This window comes from Corythoichthys intestinalis, chromosome 6 (genome assembly GCF_030265065.1).
Source record: "Corythoichthys intestinalis isolate RoL2023-P3 chromosome 6, ASM3026506v1, whole genome shotgun sequence".
NCBI classification, from domain to species: Eukaryota; Metazoa; Chordata; class Actinopteri; order Syngnathiformes; family Syngnathidae; genus Corythoichthys; species Corythoichthys intestinalis.
In genome coordinates this window covers 44,655,017-44,675,859 of record NC_080400.1, presented here as the reverse complement: position 1 = coordinate 44,675,859, position 20,843 = coordinate 44,655,017, and the positions used below count along the sequence as shown (strand labels likewise).

General features: G+C 38.4%; 1 long non-coding RNA gene across 1 annotated transcript in view; it reads left to right on the top strand.

Moving 5' to 3' along the window:
• The first annotated feature begins 14,755 nt into the window (after positions 1 to 14,755).
• LOC130918073 (uncharacterized) overlaps positions 14,756 to 20,843 on the top strand; it is a 29,308-nt gene continuing 23,220 nt past the window's right edge. Inside the window, exons 1-2 of the long non-coding RNA XR_009063555.1 lie at positions 14,756 to 14,849; positions 19,586 to 19,653. This is a non-coding gene — a long non-coding RNA (uncharacterized LOC130918073). The remainder of the gene's footprint in view (positions 14,850 to 19,585; positions 19,654 to 20,843) is intronic.

Below are 20,843 nucleotides of genomic sequence, written 5' to 3'. Positions count from 1 at the left end.
CCCCGGCAATCCGGCCAGAAGGGCAAACTCCGCGCGTTCACCTTAGTCTTAACCCTTTGTACTGACTCCATTTTGAAACGTTTAAAGAAGGCTCACCAAGAACAAGTTGACAATTCATTCAGATTTACAGAGGTCAAAATGCAAGGCGAAACAGAAACCCTCAGGCGGGGAGGCAAGGTCGCCCTATCGTACGTCAACAAAGGTTCCCAAGAAAAAATGACAACGCTTGCTTAGTTAAACATTCAGTCTTTTGAAGGCTCTCGCGGGGCGGGGCGGGCCGTGGGCAGGAAGAAGGGTGTGTTTGGGATTATTGTCTGTTTGTGGATTGGGCAGGAAGATTCGGGAGTTACTGTCGTCCAGGCAACGCAGGTCGTCAGTTTTGCCACTTCAGTGTAAAAGGGGCTCCTGGAGTCTTGTCAATCGTGTTATAGGTTGGATATCGGGTGTTCTCCTCTGTTCCTTGTGTTAGGACAGACCGTCCCGCCATTAGAACTGATTGCGGGAGTTGGTGCGTCAATCTTGCTCATGACACACACGTTGGGCTTCCATGATAAGAAGGCATCGTGTATCTTTTACGCCCTGTATTCTGCTTGTTTTCCTTAAACTATGGTATAAGTGCTCTTTATTTTATATTGGGTGTATTAGAGTAATACAGACAGTTAGATGGTGCCTACTCTTTCTTCCTACACCTACTGTATTAAAAGTCAAGCCAAAAGCTACATACGCGTTGTCATATTTCCTTATCTTAGCTCTTAATATCTCCAGCGCTCTTTGCTGTGTGCTCTGGTTTGGTTGAAAAATACTGCACACCCTCTGAAAATTAGAGCGCCACTGCCACCCACAAAGTGGATGTGCAAATACACTTTATTGTAGTACAGCAAAAAAGTGTGTTCCCCGATGTCACATGCGCCACCCTCGGACACTATTTGAAAAGTACACACTGCAGTGACTATTCTCGTAGACAATATCAAACAAGATGCCAGGTACAGCAGGGCTGCAAAACTAGTCACTCTCCGGTGTAAGCCCCAAAAAGAGCAAATGAATTTAAGATCAAACTAATGTCTCTGTTCCAAACACAGTACCATGGCCTTTAGGGCGATTTAAGCAAATATTATGCTATGCAAAGTAAAAAAAAATGTGTATCTACCTTCTGATATTCTGATTTACCTAAAAGCTATACGATATATGCCGGTCCCTGAAATACTTGAAAATTCCCTTGGTCTGTGGTACTTAACAGTTTTGCAAGCCTTTCTTTTTGATCAAAATACAACACGTATTTAAATATTGGCATAACATATGTGTTAACCCCCCGCGACCATCGTGAGGAAAAGCGACTTGGAAAATGAATAAATGAATGAAAGGATGAATATATGTGTTAATGCTACTATGTAAACATGGGAAATTTTGCAATTTGTGTGTGTGTGTTGGGGTGCACATTGTGTGTAAGGGTGTGTGTCGGGGTATGTGTGTTTTCGTGTTGGGAACAGACCGCCACAATCCAAGGACGACAAGCGGGGGAATGTGAGACCGGAATCCTAACTTTCACGTAATCATCTCCTGATGCTAATGTAAACACTGAATCTGATTTGAGCTAATTGGGTTTGTAGTTAGGGTAAATAATGTAAAAAGAAACCACTTGCCCATTTTGCAAGATCGTTCCTAATTACTGTTCAGCCAGTCTGCTCTTCGACATTATTACTGCGTTTTACCAACATCCAATATGAAATCATGTTCCACGATTTTGTTCCACTCCAATTTGCATTTATGGAATGGCTTTCTAGTAAGGCAGCATATTTTTAAAGAGCCTTTCAATCAGTTTCCTGGCTCAGTTTTGACACATATCACATTTGTGGTTATGGATCGTCAAACTCCTGTTTGGCATTCACATAGAGACTCTTGAAAAGTTTTTACCATTTATCTTGTCAATCACATGTCCCCTCTCTCGCTTTCTGATCATACTCCGTAATTTTGTTTTACTGATTACATTCCATCCACTAATCTAATTCTCCTCATCCACCCACCTCCTTGGAGCAGCTCCACATCACACCACCCCCACAATGACAGCATATTTTAACTTTGGACTGAAAACACACGTAAGCCCTGCCTGCCTAACCATGGCGGTTACATTACCACCAGCACAAAAACAATCCCCACTTTAACTAACTACTTAGTTGCTATTATGTGTCCACAGGAAGCAGCACACTGCAATGATTCATAAAAAAAAGCAAAAAAAAAAGCAAAAAAAAAAAGTTTTAACTTACAAATCCCTAACCTGCAATTAAGATAACAATAATGTACAGTGAGCATTTTCTCCATAATTCTACCACAGTTAATGCAATAAGAATAAACATCAAAAGCATAATATGTTTATGATTGAATTTGCCTTTAAAACAAGTTCCATATGGTCTGATAATAAAAAGAGCTATGTATAATTTGGTCTTTTTTTCCTCAAAGTCCAGACTGATTCTGAAAGGGTGCAAATCAAATCTGTACTTGAATACACTTTTTTTTTTCCCTCGTCAAATTTTATGTGGACTAATTACAATGCAATGTGGCCAATCCCTGAGCTATACAGTCCATCCCGGATAATGTCAGGTTTTGTCAATGCCTATACAAAGAAAGAAAGGGGAAACTCATTAGCATGTAGACACTGTTTTTGTTGCAATCCGCTGAATTGGACAAGTTATTTGGAATGCTGCATATTTTGAGCGGCAGCCAACAAACCTTTAAACATAAATCTATGATTACAGTGGGTGGAAAACAAGCAGACGGTGACACCTCAGTTGCTTAAATATAAATTATTATTCATGACAGTGTTTCTGTTTCCAAAGAAAATCAGCTAATGTTTAACATGCATACGAAATGCAAACTGGCAAAAACATTATTTGTCCAAAATATGTAAGATTTTTTTTGTTATACAGAAGTAATGATTATGCCTGTGCTTTTGTGCAAGTAGTTATTTTTTATGTATCTGGCATACATTTTAATGCCTAAATGCCGCTGCTGTTTGTTGTTTGGCTGACTGATGCCACAGGTGGATGTGTGTTTACTGAAGTGTGTGTCACTACACCTGTCCTCTCCTCACGGAGGCGGTGGCCATAGCCAGCTGGCAAAGCAACACGAGGGGAAAAAAATTGGACAGATTGGCTAAGCAGTAGGAGATCAGGACAATACATGACTGAAGGTGATGGTAAAAATAGAGACAGGAAAAAGTACCATTTAAGAAAGGTATAATTTTGGATTTACTGTATTACCTACTCATCAATCGATATTTTTAATGGCCATTTAAAAACAACCATAAAAAAGGCTTTAAGTATTTTTTTTAATAAATAGAGAAGCATATTGCTTTCACATAAAAAAGTAAAAGTCCAAGTTCTTATCTGATAGTTAGCATGTTTTTACATGATAATTATCAAATTTTTATTTTATTAGCTATTACGTTTTACTTAAAAAAACTGTGTTACCTCAACAAAAGAAGTGAATTTGTTCCAGGACCTTGTTTGTAAGTCGAAATGGTCGTATGTCGAGCAGGATTTTCCCATAAGAGTACATTATAATTCCATTAATTTGTTCCACAGCCCGAAAACCTACACTAAATCTTTAATGAATACTGCTGGTACTATTACAAATGACAATTACCCATAGCAAAACAAATAAATTATTAATAAAAATCGGAATAATAATACAGCATAATAATAATGATAATTCCAGTAAAAATGTAATGAGTCGGGTTCTAAGGTGGTGAATGTGTTTTGCATGCTGAAGCTGAATGCTGACGTGACCGTGAGATAGAAAGTGCGGAAGAGATTTTACTTTCTCTTTTAATGATTTGTTGTGATTGGCGTCAACTGCGGCGGACAGTAGGTGTCTTCTGTTGCACAAGTTCTGAAATAAATGATTAAAAACTTGACGACGCTGGCGATTTCTTTGGCGATGTTCACACAATAATATTTGTCACCTAAAATAAATGATATAGACTGGTGAACGGAGGTCAGAGGAGGACTGTCGAGATCCGTAAACATTCTACGGCAGTATTGTTGTGCCAATTCACAGACACGCATACAACGCTTTTATTTTTTTTATCATTTCCAGCTTCATTTTAATGGTAAGCGTCACCTTTGTCCTTTATTCGCCCCCTGCACTAACCTTCTTGGAACCCAGTTTGATTTCTCTAACAAGAAAAAACATGCGTCCGTCTTGCGGGAAAACAAACTGTGGCGCCATCATAAATTGTCTTATTTTGAGCATGTCGTCTGATACAGAAGCATATGGCGAGTCAAATTTTACGTTGGATGTCGAAAAGTGCATGTGTCGAAGCGATCATATGTCAAGGTACCACTGTACAATGAAAAAATGTAATGTAATGTAAAAACATAATTCTTTACTTTTTTTTAGTAGCAGCAATACACTTCTATTTAAAACAAAATATGGCACTAGGAGCTTTCATTTGGACATTGTTTTGCTGTGAATTGAGAGCAAAAATATAAGATTCAATTGGGTAACATTTTATTTAACAGTGGCATCATAACACTGTCATAAGACCATCATAATTATGGCATAAATGCTTAAGACTGATGTCATTAAGTGTCATCCGGCAAATTATGTCACTCTTGAATTGGTGGAAGAGATGGGGACTGGACATGAAGGGACTTATTGAAAAAAATTGCCGGATTTCTATTCTATTCTATTCTATTCTATTCTATTCTATTCTATTCTATTCTATTCTATTCTATTCTATTCTATTCTATTCTATTCTATTCTATTCTATTCTATTCTATTCTATTCAACCTGTACTGTACTACTTGCACGTTTTCTTTTTTGTCCAGCAGTGTTTTACAGTTACAAAACGTACTGTCAATAGTTACTTTTTGCACCTTAATGACAGATCTTGTCAATTATTTAGTGTACATGTGTAATCATAGTACTTGCATACCTTTTTGTATTTTTATTTTAAGTCAAGAGAATTGTTTGTCAATGTATCTTTATTTAATCAGAATGTGCATTGTATTTTTGTTTGGTCAAAAGAAAACCACCTTTACCACCTTCGACCTGCCTTTTGCTTGACCGATATTAATAAATGGACCCATGCTTTTATGAAAAAAAAAACAAAAATTGTGGACCCTTCAAGATCTGTATTTGAGGACCCCTGTTCTAGGACAACCAATACAGTGCAGTTCTGAATGATTCAATGACTAGGAAGTAGATTCTCAAGTGTACCTATTTTGCTTTCCATATCCATGGCATTTAAGTTCATCTTCATTGTCATTTTTTTTCTCAATAGCAAAAGAGTCAAGCCATTTGCAAATATAAAATGGAGAAGAATGGAAGGTAAGAAAGGAAGGGTGTAGGTTTGCATAGAGACGGGACATTACTACCAACTTTTCAGGATGCTCAAATTGTACCCATCAACTTTCAAGCCAACTAATTTGCATTATGTAATAATAGTTATAAAGGTAATTTAAGATTGCAAGACAGGAAACAAGGACAGAGCTGGAAATAATAGTTGGGAAAGGGCCAGAAAGAAGGAAGAAAAAGCAAGACCGTACAGAAGTATAGTCAAAGTTTACAGGACTTTGAAGAAGAAAAACGAGATGGTGAACATGATGAAAGGGTCTAGGAATTTGATTTTAACAGTGCCGTTCAATAGTGCGTAAAGTGGAAAAAGCAGGTATTTTTAGAAAGTACACCAGGTGACTGCCAAGTATCCATAAATAGAAGACTAAACAGATATATAGCAACAGTGAATTGTTTACTTGTAGTTTGAAATGACACACATACCTAAGCTGCTTTATTAATATTTATTACCGTAATTTTCGCACTATCAGGCGCACCTGACTATAAGTCACACCCTTCAAATTTGGCACGAAAACAGCATTTGTTCATAGATAAGCCGCACTGCACTATAAACTTCAGCTGTCCTCAGTGTATTATGGGACATTTACACCAAAAGATATTAACCAGTAACACATTATTTGACAGCGGCATCATATGACTGTCGTAAGACCAAAAGAACTGCCATGAACCTTTGCAGCCAATTGGTTCAAAGCTTCATTGCTATAAAAAAGTTTAATTTGCCCCTCACTGCACTCTTGGGGAAGACAGTCAACCTCAGCTGTCAACACTGTCGTCGTCCAACATGCCTCCCAGAATGCATTGCAGCACTACAGATCTAAATAACAATCAAAATTCATGTTCTGTGTTAATTAAATCTTCAGTTACATTTCCAATTGTTTCATTAATTGTTAGTTATAATATTTGGTAACACTTTGTTTGAGAGTGGCGCCATAAGACTGTTATTAGGCTATCATAATTATGATTCATGAGCATTAATGAATGCTTATAACAGTTGCCATTTAGTGTTATCCGGCAAATTATCTCACTTTGGAATGGATGTAAAAGATCAAGCTGGACATAAATGGAGTTAGTCACATAATTTGCAAGATGACACTTAAAGACATTTGTCATAAGCATTCAGTAATGTCCATGATAGTGTCATGTCATAATTATGATTGTCTAATAACAGTCCTATGGTGCCACTCTCAAATAAAGTATTACCAAATACTATAACTAGCAATTGATGAAACAATTGGAACAGTAACTGAAGATTTAATTAAAATTAATTGATTTTTGATTGTTATTTACATCTGTTGTGCTGCAATGCATGCTAGGAGGCATGTTGGACAACAACAGTGTTGACAGCAGAGGTTGACTGTCTCCCCCAAGAGCGCGGTGAGGACCAAATTAAACTTTTTTATAGCAATGAACCTTTACAGCCAATTGGTTTAAAGCTTTATGGTGGTTCATTTGGTTTTATGACAGTCATATGATGCCGCTGTCAAATAATGTGTTACTGGTTAATATCTTTTGGTGTAAATGTCCCATAATACACTGAGGACATCTGCGGTTAATATTCCAGTGCGGCTTATCAATGAACAAATGCCGTTTTCGTGGGTTGAAGGGTGCGGATTATAGTCAGGTGCACCTGATAGTGCGAAAATTACGGTAATGAATATTGATAAAGCAGCTGTCTAATAAGGTGTTACCTATTAACCCAAATGAATCAACTAATAAGCCGCAGCGGACTATGAGCTGCAGAATTCCAAATGAAGGAAAAAAGTATCGTCTTATAGTCCGACAATTACGGTAATAGCAGCACCGTAGACAAAAGGTTGCTTCCCAGTTCAGAGGTTCAATATTTTGTACTCATGAGATTTTACAAAAATAAGCTATCACAGCTGACTTTGGCCAAGAGACAGCTTGCATCCTGGACTTATTACCATGCAATAACATGGCACATACAAAAAAAAAAAAAAAAAAAAAAAATCATTTACACTCAGATTGTTGCTACCTGTGCCCCCTGAACAAAAGCTGCACAATATGAAAATATCACAAAAGAAGGCATGGGAATTTGAATCCTGATCTGTGAGGCAAATATGCTAACCAGGAGGGCAATGTGGTAGTCCTCATCTTAAATTGAATTTCACAAACAGTGTATTTTATTGGTTTGTAGAGGCTTATCTGTAAGCCATGGGTCATGGTGTTAGTCAAGCTGTGGACATAAATACTGTATGAGAACTATCCGTTGGGGAAAGGCTAATATGTTGCCTGACTATTTCCAAAGTGCCTTTGAGCAAGGCCACAGACCCAACACCTACCCACAAGCCCAGGTTTAAGAGGGTTTTAGTTCCCCTTGGCCCTTACATTTCTACTCAGACCACATTTCTACATGTGTGTCGTACAGTTCCTTTGTGAGGTGTGCAGCAAAAAACATCCAGCTGAGTGTAAATCGAATTCTGTCAGTAGGGATTATAATTCATTGCGATAATTGAATAAAAACATTCACACATTTATAGAAAATGACACGCTGAAATTGTTGTGTCCTTAGACTACACGATGGTGTATAACAGTCACCTCTGTAAAATTATTATCCATTATACTGGCCTGCAATTCTAACTATGAATGCATACAACTGTAATTACTTTCATCACCACAAAGTGCGCATCTCCGTGGAGAAAGCAATGCAATATTATCACAAACAATCATCACTACTCTCTTTGTTCGGATTGTTGTCTGATTTTGTTTGAATGTGATAGAAACAGATTCAATGCTGCTTCAAGCATAGTTGGAAAAGGCAGGAGTCTGACTCGCCTGAAAAACTGAATACATTGGAACCAAAACCAGACGTGAATATGAGAGAAACTGGGGGAGGGTGCTAGATTCTGCTCTCTGAAAGGCATATACGATTTGAAAAACATCAGGTCTGGCTTAATTTCCCTGCGTTAAGACCTGCTGCTTTGGCACAGCGCACACACTTATCCTGGCGTCTTCATGCTGCGTATGGTTTGCATTTGTTCTGCTGCTGGCCTTTGTAAACAGAGCTAACTGGTTGTGCATGCTGAAGTCTAGGGCATTTTCAGACTCGTGAATGAAAATCTAAATATCTCTTTGTGCCCCTCTGCTTCTGACTTTGTTTTGCTCTCTCATGCCCTTTGACCTGCTTTCGACCATATGGCTTGTCACAAGCATACGCTCATGTCAAGTATGTTTAGGTAAGTCACATGTGACGTGATCCGTGCAGATCAATGCTTATAAACATTCACTGTTATCCACAACTGTTTACTACAGTATCAAGATTTTTAAATGGATAAATAGATAACAATAATACTGTACCTGTTTTAGTATAAAGTATAAACTACAACATACAGTTTGGCCTATACAATTTCCTCTTAATAACTAACCATAGAAGAGAGATAAATTCTATTTTATATTGGTATTCAAGGTCTCGTTTGATGCAATTGTGAGCTGTTCTTATCTACTGGATTTACAACTGAAGGAAAATAAGGCATTCTGTATCTGCTCTCAGGGAGTTATATATATATATATATATATATATATATACAGTGGTACCTCTACATACGATCGCTTCGACACACGAACTTTTCGACATCCGACGTAAAATTTGACTCGCCATTTGTTTCTACATCCGACGACATGCTCGAAATACGACGACAATGGCAGCACCGCAGACGAATGCATGGCGGATTTTCTTGTGTGACAAATCAACACAGGTTTCAGAAAAGGTTGGTACAGGTGGTGAAACAAGGAAAAAGTTGACGCTTACCTTCTAAATGAAGATGCAAATGACAGAAAAATATGAGCGTAGGGTGGGCATCCGTGAAATGGCTCAACAATACATCTGCACGGTCCTCCTCCGACCATCGTTCGCCAGTCTTTATAAGTTAAGCTGACAATTCTTATTGTGGTAACATCTCCAGAGAAATCGCCAGCTTCGCCACGTTTTCATCATTTCTTTCACAACTTATTCAACACAAAACGCCTGCTGTCTGCCGCAATTGACGATGTTCTCAAGAAAGCATTGAAAGCGAAAGTAAACTTTCACCCGCTCCCCTCCCTCTTTGTCACGTCAGCGCCGCGGTGCCTTCAGGTACAGAAAAAAACGTCCGCCTTATTAGAACCCGTTTCGTTACACTATTACAGGAATTATTATTATTATTATATTATTAATCCGATTTTTATTTATTATTTATTTGTTTTGCTATATGTAATTGCCATTTTAATAGTACCAGCAGTATTTTTTAAGGATTTAGTGCAGGTTTTTGGGCTGTGGAACGAATTAATGGAATTATAATGTATTCCTATGGGAAAATCCTGCTCGACATACGACCATTTCGACTTACAAACAAGCTCCTGGAACGGATTAACTTCGTATGTAGAGGTACCACTGTATATATAAAATATACTGCAACTCTATCCATCCATCCGCTTCTGCTTGTCTGGGGCTGGGTCAGGGTCAAAGGGGTAACATCTTATGCAAGGGAGCCCAGACTTAGCTCCATTCAGCCATTGGAGTAAATGATTTCAATCCATCCAGAAGTGGGAGGGAGTGTGATTCAAAATTCACTCTTATGTCAGCCTCTCGCACACCCATATGCAGACACATTAGCAACCCCATTTCTTTCTTGTCACAATTAATGTCATACTTGGCTTCTGATTTTGGCTGTTTCTTTTCAAGTCTGCTTTCTTTCCCATCTTGGCACTATCGGCATGAGTGAACTTCTTCTCTTCTATGTTTGAGCTCTGAAGGCTCTTTTATTCATTGGTGTCCAACAATGAGTTAGATTAGGGGTCGGGAATCTATATCTCGCAATCCATATCTGGCGTTGTTGATGAGTGCAACTGGCTTTCCGCCAACCTGTAATCTTAAATGTCGCATTCACACATTAATCTTGGACACTTCAAACTTACATTACAATAATATGCTCCAATCCGGTGACCACTGGTGGTCCTCTGTTCGTGGATTGCTTGGAGATGGGTGTTACAGAGCTCACCTCATGCGTTAAGTTGCAGCCAGGAGCTGGGTTGGCCCCTATCAACTCAATGTCGACCGAACTGGAGCATAAGAAAATGCGTAGGGGAAAATTAAACTACGAAGGTGAACTGCGTGAACAGGCGCTTTCACTTTTATGACTTTTTCACCTGTGAAATTGTCACCATTTCCAGGAGAATAAGACTCATGAAAGGCTGCCCTAAGCATGACCTCACTTTTGCTCCCGTGTGCTGCATTCAAATGTATTCACTAAAAATACAGTTCTCACTCTGAATGCCTGGCCAGGAAGGTGCTCGGGATGCCCTAAAAGTCTCAAAAAGGGCAACTCAGGTCCGTTCTGACAAATACGTTCTACCAGGTCTTTCTGTGGATCTCCTTCCGCGCCTACTCTCTCTCTCAGAATGGTCGTCTTTTATATACTCCTCCAGGCCGGCTGCAATTAAGTGGCTTAAGCAGCCACACCTGGAGGAGTTGTAAGGCATGCTGTGAAGCATAGTCTTTGGGCTGACGGCCATTTTGACTGGATTCTTCATCTCTGGCCAAGGAATGTAACGTCCCTCCACTACTTGGTCCTGCATGATGTCACAATATATATGGTTCCCGTGGTCATAAGAGCACTGGGGGCAGTGTCCGTGTGAACATGGTGCTCATTATCAACATTCTGTGTAAAACATCAGTCTAATAACAAAGCACCATTTGGGTTTAAATTGGGAGAGGGAGGTTTCACCCAATCATCCCAGATCTCAGTGTTGTGAGCATTGAAATCCCTTGCAGAATAAACAGGATTTCCCAGCAGGAGTGCTCTCCAGCACGTTCCCCAAAGACCACAAATAGGTTGTATGTGTACTATGAGATGTTGCTTAATGTAAAAAATATGTGGTATGCGGTATGTGGCTAAGGTTCTTTCTTCCTGACAGAGAGGTGACATTTTACATCCTTGAACCAGCTTTGGTAGCAGGGGTTATGACTTCCAAAGCCCTCACCTTCGACTGCCACCCAGCCCATTAAAACCTGGCCCCCTGGCTCCCTTGGCCCCTCTCACAGGTGCCTATCAACTAGGAGCTCAGTCTTGAGCCACTCCTCTAAGGCAGGCACCACAGGGCAGCCCTGGTGTCCACCAGCTGGGTGAGAGAAAACATGGTGTTTTTTTCAGTTTTTTTGTTTTTGTTTGTTTGTTTCTTTAATTATCGAGGTTTGAAGTCTTTCGTCCATCGCCATAGGGTCATTAGGACACACAAATGACTCCATCTTATATGCCATCCATACCATCCATTGTGAGCATACTATTACTAAACTTCTTTTTTCCATGTTCCAACATACAAACATGGAAATTACTCAGAGCATAGAAATACATACACCCTCTGTGAAACAAGCAGGACCTTTATTCATTTGCAATCAACTTTAAGGCAACAGATGAACAGGGAGGATGGTGAGTGCTACCAAATTTAATTTTAGAGGGTTTTATTCATGAAGATGAACCCACATCTTGACTATATTAAGACAGTAACCCTATCCTTGTCTTACCTTCACCCTCACTCAGAGGAAGTGAGGTCATGAGAGAGAGCGAGAGAGAGAGAGAGAGAGAGAGAGAGAGAGAGAGAGAGAGAGAGAGAGAGAGAGAGAGAGAGAGAGAGAGAGAGAGAGAGAGAGAGAGAGAGAGAGAGAGAGAGAGAGCGAGAGAGAGAGAGAGAGAGAGAGAGAGAGATGTAGGTGAGACTGTGTGTTTTGATGTGTCCCCCTACCCTCAGGTGTCTCTTTTTTCCAGAAGATTAGGTTTCAACCTTCACTGAAGCTTGCTAATTAATGTCATAACCTGCTAGCTGTGTCAGCACCAATTTAACACACACTCACATACACTTACCAACACACAAAATATCAACCCCCTTTCTTTCCTGTCACAATGAATGTCATACTCCTGCCTCTGATTTTGGTGTTTTCGTTTCATGTTTGCTTTCTTCACATCTATCTGTCTACTGTCGGCACGAGAGAACTTCCTTATTTTTTATGGCTCAGCATCTTTCTTTTTTTCGTTGTACTTGCACCTCTATCCTTTTTCACTGCCTTGTCACTACCTATTTTCTACCTTTTAATCTTGCATGGTTGCAAAAACCTCTTTATAAATGAAGTCATGCAAAGTGTCAATATATCATACAAGACTTGAGGTATTTTGAAGAATACTGTATATGCTCAACTGTTTTTCCCCACATTCAACCCTAAAAGCGCTGCGTTCTGCCAGCCCTTTTTTTTTTTTTTTTTTTTTTTTTTTAATCTCCCATCTGCAGCTTTTGATGACCTTCAGTCAACATGGATCGATGATTTGGGGGAGATTTTTTTTCTACAGATTGTTACAATTCCTTTCCCACCCTGTTAGGCTTGGACATACTGTATACTCACATGTAACAGAAAATAATTGAAATTGGATATTTTTGTTTAAGTAAAAATTGTATCAAATACTCTTATGTACTGTAAAATATTACAGTAGCCCCCCCCAACCCCCGAGGCAATCAATAATTTGTCATTTGTCAAACCAGTTGGACCCTCATTCTGTCGGTTAAAATGTCTTTGTCACTGTGTGTGTGTGCTATGATGCTCATGCATGTTAATGTGTTTGCCTTTTTCATTAGCTCAAATGATTGACAATGTCCTCCCATTTCCACCTCTCCCACCCTTTCTGCTTCCTTTCCTTATTGACCCTCCTGTCAGCAGCCTGTCACCATGACTTCCTCTTGTCATCAATTGCAGTACTTTATCTAGATGGACAGTTACCTCTTCTCATGTTCTTATTACTTATCTTGGATACTGTCAATGGCAGTAAGAAAAATTATGTTGGCAAATATTGCTGTGCTACATTTTAAAAATTGCATCCTTTCATTCATAGTGCAGTAAATCCTCACTAGTGTCACTGTTGTGCTGGAGCCCAGCCTAGCTGTCTTTGGGCAAGACTCCGATCTGGTCACAAGCCAATCATAGCAATCTCATAATTCTCTTTGCAAAATAAAAATAGGAAAACAGATTTGTGAAAAAACAATTACATGTATAGTTAGTGTCTGTTAAGGCTTATTTTAGGAAGAACCCAAGGTAAAATGTTCATTTTCAGATACACGGTAAAAAGAATCCAGAGACTTATTGAAGTTTAAAAGTGTTGGAAATTACATAAAGTGCACACATTACTGGTACTTCTATTTTTAGTTTTAAACATACTGTATTGCTCTCATGAAATTACATTTAAAAATATGTGGTGTTCATGGCTCTCTCAGCCAAAAAGGTTCCCCACTCATGTTCTATAGTGTCGATAGTTGCTATTTAGTTTGATATGTCAATGGTGATATTAAGTGCTTGAGTCAACCCAACTGACCTACCAGATATTAGAACCACGACCTGAAACATTGTTTTACTGATCTGAATATATTATAAAGTTGTTTTACCATTATACTATTTGCTTATAAATATAGAAACTTCTCAGTGTTCACCTTAATATAAGTCACAGTGAACACCATAAAGATGCCTTCTCAATCAAAGGGCAAATCACTGTTTATTACTCATGAAGGGGAGAAAAGCTATGATACAAAGTCAGGGAGAGGGTGAGTCTGATGTCAACTGTGTGTAACATGTTGGTTGGTGCTGGTCCTGATTGTAGAGCTCAAGTGACATGAGGTTTGATTAACCCCCTAACCACTATCCATGATTCTTGTGAATAGAAAAGAGAGTGATTAGAGTAGAAACAGTCAAAAGAAAGTTTTGGCTTGTTAATGTATTTACTTTAGACTGGCTTTGTGTGTCATTGTGGAGTGTGGTGTGGTTGTATGTCTGTGTAATGACATGGTGCCAGTATTTACCTTGTGTGTGAATTCAACATTACCTTCCGTCCATATACTAGTAATTCTTCATTCTCTATATTGACCTAAGCAGTGTGTCTGTATCTGTGTCCGGTTGCATATTTGTCTTAGTTGCGTCACCTGTTGACTTAGGATCAATGGGGGACTTTTTTTCTTTTTTTAAATCAAATTTGAGCTGTCAGTTGCTTATTAATCATCCATATTGCCAAGGTAAATTGTGGCAAATATTGATCAATAAAATACTGAAACGCGAGGGCATATGAATAATTTTGATGCCATCGAGATTTTCTTTATACTTTCTAGTCAATGCAGTCCTGCTCAACAGTCTGGCTTTAATCGTTATGCTAGTCGTAATTCTTGCACATCCTGTTTCTCTGGTATTGGCTGTGAAGTCCAGAGCTGAGGTGAGAGATCACAAGGACCAGGTGCGACTAAGTTGGCGAGTACTGGTGGACTTGGCGCACTCCCGTTGTCTATCCTACTGTTATTCTGGCAGTGTCAGAGCACATTTTCTCCTTTATGTCGTTTATGCTCATAAAAGCCAATCATAGCTGACTTTGGGGTACAAAGTGGACGATCCCCAGTCATTGTGACACGGTCAGACAGATATGTTTTTTTTAGCAGTTTTCGGGGATTTTTTAAAAGCAGATTGGTCACTGATAAAGGTTTGTGAAATTTTATTTAAGTCTACAAAGTAATTTTGAACAAAATTATGGTTTATTGCATTGCTGAAATGTAAAACTGATACTGTTGATCTTTAGTCTATAAAGGTATTTACAGTATACCGCTGGAGTTAATGAACTGACAATTTCTCCATCCATGGACTATATTGTATAGATTTTATCAATAGGGCAATATATGGACATAATTGGCCTCGTTTCTTTTTCTTTGCTCTAATTTTATCAGTGAGTAGACGTGGTACACAAAAAAGTAAATATGACTGAAATAGAGCAGGTACATTAAAAATGTTTGCCTTTGCCTTATAACAATTCAATTTTAGCAAAGTGGATTCCAAGCAGGTTAGATGAGTAGTGCAATATATAAAGACAATGTACAACTGGACTTTTAAGAAATGCATTATCGTAGGATCACTTCCTAACAAAAGTCAAACTATGAAATGATCTAACATCTGATGTTTACAAAAAAGTGTCCAGAGCTTTGTTTCCAGTGTAACAATCAACATGTCGAGCATTTAACCACAGCTGGTTTGGAAATGCTCTCTGGCTCACCTTCAATCAACTTAAGGGGACCATGAAAACATCAGGGATCAATGTTAGGGTAAAGTTTTATCCAGGGGGATGACGGGTGTATGTTGGTGATTAAAATTAGCTTAGGGGGAAGATCTGGTCAATTTAAAGGGAGGATGATGATGAACACAGGCATACAATGTGAAATTAATTAAAGGTCACATAAAATGTACACTAGAAGACAGGTTGACATGACAATAAATGGAACCTGTAACTTGTTTATGTGTGAATGATACTCTATTTAAAAATCCTGTCTCGTGCTGAGTTACCGCAAACTCTCAACAAAATACAATATGTGGATCTTGTGACAAGCCTTTTAATCAACACGTGTCAACTAGAGGTTGAAGTTGAGTGGAATCTTTTTTCCAGTATGCAGGTTTGTACGAACTGTGAGAATAGTTTAAGGTGCACTTTTTCTGTTCCCATATGAGAGTGCCCTATTTTGGATTCATCTGTTGTGGAAGAACTTAAATGACAAGGACCCTACTTTAAACCAACTTTATAATATTGCGATTTTCATTAATACTGAAGAAAAAAATAAAAAAGAAAGGTAATATACATTTTTTTGCAAGGGGTGACTGACACCGAGTTGTTGTTTTATTATTTTTTTCATTAAAAAAAAAAAAAAAACATAGCACCCTTATTAATGAACAGCTGTGTTCAATGTAAACACTTTTAACAGCATTACTTTTTAATTAGTGCAAAAGTCCAGTTGCAAAATATTTATTGTCAACCATGCATCAAAGAGATGAAGACCAGGAGGTGAGTGGAGGGGTCTGGTTTCACAATGATAAGTTGTTAAAATATACAGAATAATAACACCACCACCATCCATTTTGTAAGACCATCAAGAATCATGAAATTCTATAGAATGGCTCTCCTTAATTTACCATTTGGAACAGGAATGATACATTTCAAACAAAATGAATCATTTTATACCTAAAATATGAGCCAGTAAGTCGCACAAAGGCTAATGATTACCAATTTTTGTCCTAAAAGTTTGGTGGTAGGAGGGTGTTACGGTCTGTGGACCCGTTTTTTTTTTTTTTTTCCCAACTAGGCTAGGTTTATACTTCAGGTCTTAATGCACGAATCCGGGTTGATGAATCTGGGAGTGAGATTTGTTTGATTTTTGTTGTCATTTTCTCCTTTTCCTCCAAACATTGCTGCCATCACTTCAGTCACACACACTTTTATTATTTCTCCATCAGAGAATGGCTTCTTATGTTTGACCCACACTCACTACACTGAGTGAGCACTCCGTTGCAATTTGTTGTTGTGTCATAGATTTAACAGTAACCTTGCTTGACTCTTCAACCTGTTAATTTCTTGCCTTCTCAATTCTGATTTAGGAGGAAACTTCGCTTCCGAATAGCTATGTTTTTTAACATAATGGCATTTCACATTTTCACTTTTAACAGCGCAATTTTCATAAAGTATATTAAGCACATAGGTTTGGTACTTGCAGTTGGTAAAATGGACGCATATTTGTCAGTCCATTCCTCATTGAAAAAGCGATTTTCGTTGTCCACTTTTCTTCTCTTGGTCAACTTTTGGCATGACATTTTGTTAGATTCGGTCTTCCACTGGTGGCATGAAAACAGACTGCAAAGTGCTGGGTGCGACCTGTGTTTCACACTGCTGCGGTCCGGTAACTCTAGCTTGCAGCATACAGGCTGTCTCAGCCAATCAGCGCATCCGTGCACACTCTCTCAGCACATCGGCGCATCCTTGCAGGCTCTCTCAGCCAATCAGCTAATCATTGTCATAGAGATGACAACAGAAGTGGGAACATAGAAGATATTTGAGTAAAGATGTAACAGAATTTAGCGTTAGAATAGTAGCGCATAGCGATAGAGAGGCGATTCATACAAATAGTATATGTTAAAAAAATCTTTTTTGTTTGTTTTTTTTTTTGAAAAGTGCCATTTGCTCTGGGTCCACAGAGAGGTGTGCCATGGTCTGGTCGTGGACCGCGGTCCACTAATTGAGGACCATGGCATTATACTATTGTAAAATAGTCATTTACATATTAACAATAACAATACATACACATACATGTCATATGCGAGACATTTTCATTCGTTGTTATTTCACGTACAATATCCTACTGTGAACCGACTGTGAACCTAAACAGGATAAGTATAGAAATCTAACAATAATACTGGTTATTTTATTTTAACTACCTCTTGTACCCTGGAGCAAATGAATAGGACTATGTTCTGTAACACCTTATGGCATGTTTTGCAAATAACCCAGATAACTATAATGGTTTCTAAGTCACCTTCTCCCAATAAGCTACAGTACAAAAACAAAAGTGTGAACGTGCTTTCATGAAATAGTCAAAGCTCTTACGCCATATTTCCTTCAATAGCCTCGCCTTCCAACTCTGCAATCGGCTTCCTGCATTGTCTCATTCCTACTTCCACTTAACCTATCTCAATTAATCTAGGAAGTCCCGGTGTGATAAGGAATCTGCTCCATCTTGGCAGCCAGTTGTCACTCTCCTGACGAATCCACTCACCTGGTTAGCTAGATTGCAATCAGTGGTGCTTGATTGAAAGCCAAGGACACAAAAGGACAAAGACAAAATCACTTAGGCAGCCGATTAGACCTTGAATTGGCTGCTCACAACGATACAGTAAACTCTGATATACTCTGTGGAAGAAAAAAAAAAAAAGAAAGCGTGTGCGTGTGCATGCGTGTGTGTCTCCGTGTTTGTTTATCTACATATGTTTGTGCATCACCGAATGTGATAATGTGCTCATACATTAGAAATTATGCTGTTTCTGAGCAAATGTGGATGTCTGCTGATTACTTGCCCACAGTCAACTCCATTCAAACCCCTGGTATAATTGTATCGGATGTATTGGAGAATTTTGTTTACTTTTAGGTGTGCCTTATGGTCGTGAAAATGCGGTATATTCTCTTTACCGCATTACAATGGCCATCACGACCATTGCTAGTGTAGTTCACACTGCCACTTGCAATGTATGAATGTTTCTCTGGCAAGCATGTTAGTCTTAGAATCACTATTGAGAGAATACATCCTACCTAATGTACTTTGCAGAGATCCTACATGTCACAGTCGATTAAATTTTTGGAAGAAAACCCAAATAAATAATAGCATGTAGCCAAATAAATAATAGCATGTAGCACAATAACCATAATCTAGCTCTACCATGTACCCAACATCTTACAAATTCTTTTTAGGGAGCCATTAAGGACATTTCTACATTCAGGTGTTCCCCACGGGCTGTTTTTTAAGTTCATATTTTTGGTCACTGTGGTGCTATTTTGAAATACAGGAATATTTTCATTTATTTACCTTCCAAGCTGCTTGTCTTCAAAAGTGTCACAGCGGTGCTGGCGCATATATGCACACAGAATGCTAGCCCAAGTCTTTTTCACTTGTCCTCATTAGTGCCAATACAATCAATTTTGAGGGTACACCCTTGAGCTTGTGTCCAGCAAACAGCCATTCCTACTTACATTCATGCACAGAGATAATTTTGAGTCATAAATTAACTTTTAAATTAAATTCAATTAACACTTTGAGAATTAGGAGGAAACATTAATTCACTGGGATAAACCAACAGTGAGAACATGCAAACACCAAAGAGGAAAGCAGGAATAGAACAGAATACAGACATGCTAACCAGACAATGAATGTATGCTAATCTTTAATGTTTCACAGCATATGATTACAGAGACTTCAATGCTAATTTTTGCAAGCCATTTCCCAATATAAATTACTATGTGAACAATGTCTGTTAACGAATATATAATGAATGATTTGTACAACTTTTTAAAATTTTGTTGGTTTTGATCACTTATTAGAGAATGTTTTTCAGTGATTAAGAGTTATCATTATAATTTTAAAATATACATCATTCTTGTTTGGTTTTGATGTGATGACACCTTAGGTAACTTTTATTATTGAAAGAAAACCAAATCAAACCAGTCCTTATTTTCATGTGTGTAATGGACTGGCTGAAGGACAAATAATGTGACATGTTCTGATTTTTAATCCAACAGCATAAAAAGTTTTGCTTTGTGAAAACTTCTCAGTTGGATAAGAACTTTACCCGACATCCTTCTAAATTAGTTGCATTTTCTACGTAGGAACAATGTGTGTTATTGTGCTTTGTTAGGCAATACATGCATGACTACACTGGAGTGACGAGTGAGGCAGTGAAGCATTGAGGACCACCCGTGCGTGGTCAGTATCTATGTCTTATATCATCTCTGAAATCTTTCTAACCCACCTTGAAACCTTAGTAAGTTGTGAAACTTGTGTCGCCGCCCAATTACCCAAAGGCATCAGGTGTATTGGGCCATTCATTACCTGTTAATAGATGTCAATCACATCTCTTCTACTACCCGCTCTTGTCTTACTTTTCCTTCAGGTTTAGTTACCCTTCTTTTTATTTTCTTTAATAAGCATTGTTCCTCAGTTCCATTGCTATTTCATCCCTGTGATCAATTTGCACAGCATGCACGTTAATTATTAGTTTACTTCAGCTGTAATTGCCTTGGTATTCAATAATCATTATGTTCTATTTTGGTTAATAATTGAGGCAGTGAAGTGTGCAAGTGAGTTTTCCCATTTTAAATTTGATCACAAAGTGTGTGTGTGTGTGGGGGGGGTGAACGTAGCTGTGACGATCGGCACACCTAAAGCAATGTGGCTGATAGTTTGATAATTAAACTTGGTTACAATGGTTAACTATGGTTATAAAGGGTCCGAACACACACTCAAGTACACAAGCAGAGAAGAACACATCATTCATGTTTTCTGTCTTGCCTTTTAATTGAAATCCTAAATTGAAGTCCCAAATGTCATGGAAATGATATACAGGGAGCCACACCATTTCATATAAATTACATTGTCATGCAGAACCATTAAGAAATAATTAGAAATCATACTTTTTATACTAAATGCAAATCTAGTAACAAAATATGACCGTTAACGCCAAGCTCTCATTTTCTTTTGGCTAACTGTACAGGATATGTAGTTCTTTTTTTCCCTCTCTTTTTCCTTCTTTTTCTAAACCCTGTCAGTTTACATAACTGTTCTCATCTATCCTGCGCTATATGTTCTCTGCTTGCACTTCCTGCCAACATGACTTCTTCTACACCTTCTCTTTGTCCTTCTTATTCTGCCTTTCTTTTTTCATTCTTGACTTGCTATCGCACCCCGTGCACTGTCTTTCTTTTCTCATTGGGGATCGAAGGTAATTAGAGCGATGTAGGTTAATGACGGCTGAGACTAGTGTTGGCTACTGTGTCTGGTATCTTAAAACGCGCCTGGAATCTAGAGAGGACATCTGACATTTTCTTGTCTTACTTCATGCACCGGTGAGCTTTGAGCACTACTGTTTATTATCCTGTTGGAATGTCAGATAAACC